Genomic DNA, 2,148 nt, shown 5'->3' with positions numbered 1-2,148 from the left:
AGAAAGCAGGACTTGTTTTTTTAAAAAAATAAAAAACAAAAAAAGAAAACCAAACACCGCATGTTCTCACTCATAAATGGGAGTTGAACAATGAGAACACATGGACACAGGGAGGGAACATCACAGACTGGAGCCTGTTGCGGGGTGGGAGGTTAGGGGAGGGAGAACATTAGGAGAAATACCTAACGTAGATGACGGGATGATGGGTGCAGCAAACCACCATGGCACATGTATACCTATGTAACAGACATGCATGTTCTGCACATGCATCCCAGAACCTAAAGTATAATTTAAATAAATAAATAAATAAACAGCACAAGAGCAGAGGGAAGATTATGTGTGTGTGTGTGTGTGTGTGTGTGTGCGCGCGCGCGTGCACGGAGGGGGATGTCCCTTTATAGCTTATATACCTAGTGAACTAAATAGGACTCCAGTGTATGGATAATATGGGTGAGTCTTCTATATTTTATCAAGGAAAGGAAAGATAAAATGGAAGGCCTCTCCCCATGGGAACCACTACATTAACTTCTCCCCAGCAAGGCACATCTTGCAGAGACAGTAACAACAAAGGTTCTTTCCCTTAACTTGGATGAAACAACAAAATTCTTGACTAATCTGTTCCAAATTGAAGTTTCTTCTTGGGCTTGAGGACTGATGCTCTAAATCGTTTTGTGGAGAATCTCAGGATAGCTGAAGAGGTTAACCCCAGATTGACCACTGCTGGTCCAGTCCCTTGGTCTCTGGGGCTGCCCTGGGAGTCCCCCACTTCTAGCCAGGAGCTTGGGATGCCATTCTTCATTCCAACGGATTCCCAGATTTTCCCTCTGTAAACACTAAGCCCAGCCTTGGGCTGACTTGCCATTGTGTGCCCGAGAATTTATGGCTCAGATAAGGGAAGCTGCACAGGGCTGGGCCGGGTGGGAGGGGCAGGGTCTGCCACCCGTGAAATGACTCAGTATTGTCCTTTGCTTCATTCTCCATATCTCAATGTCCAGAACAAGCCAAGGGTAGCCAGCTCCGGAAGCTTCCATGATGTCAAATACCTTCTCAATGACCTCTTTTGTATATTTTCTTCTATTTTTATTTAGCTTTTATTGGAAAAGTGGAGTGTATGCATGTGATGAAAACATATATATTTATATATACATATATACTTATATATACATATATACACATATGTATACATATTTATATGCATATATATGTACATATATAAAGCAACAATTAAAACATATGCAATGAAAATTTCCCCCATCTTAAAACCCTCCCAGCATCAGCCCCTTCCTGGCAATCACTATCAATAAACTGTGTATCCTTCCAGGAATTTCCTATGCATAATATTCTCTATATAAAATATTCATACAAAAATTCAGATTAAGTTATTTTATACAAGTAAGCTCACACTATTCTAGCATCCTGTACCTCGCTATTTTCACTTGCTAATGTGCCTTGGAGGCAACAGACAGCTGTGCCCCATTCCTTTACTACATGGTATTCCATTGAATGGATGCAATATATGTTTTAAAATACATCCTTTTCTTTATAAAATACTACATAATTCCATCCCAGGCAACAGGGTGAGACCCTGATTCTATAAAAAATTTTAAAATTAGCCAGGCTTGGTGGCATGCACCTGTCGTCCCAGCTACTCAGGAGGCTGAGGTGGGAGGACCGCTTGAGCCAGGAATTCAAGGCTACAGTGAGCCATGATCATGCCACTGCACTCCAGCCCGTATGGCCGTGAGACCCTGTCTCAAATTTTTAAAATTCCTCCATAATTCTTATTTTGCAAAATTTGCATTACAGGAAATGCATGTCAATGAGGAAAATTCCTTCCTCCCTACTTTTTTAAACTTTTGGCTGGGCGCGGTGGCTCACGCCTGTAATCTCAGCACTTTGGGAGGCTGAGGTGGGCAGATCACCTGAAGTCAGGCATTCAAGATCAGCCTGGCAAAAAGGTGAAACCCCATTTCTACTAAAAATACAAAAATTAGCCAGGCGTGGTGGCGCATGCCTGTAATCCCAGCTATTCGGGAGGCTGAGGCAGGAGAACTGATTGAACCCGGGAGGCAGAGGTTGCAGTGAGCGGGGATTGCACTATTCTACTCCAGCCTGGGCGACAGAGAGAGACTCCATCTCAAACAACAA

Source organism: Mandrillus leucophaeus, unplaced genomic scaffold (assembly GCF_000951045.1).
Source record: "Mandrillus leucophaeus isolate KB7577 unplaced genomic scaffold, Mleu.le_1.0 Scaffold80, whole genome shotgun sequence".
NCBI lineage: Eukaryota > Metazoa > Chordata > Mammalia > Primates > Cercopithecidae > Mandrillus > Mandrillus leucophaeus.
Note: the sequence above shows the minus strand (reverse complement) of the source record.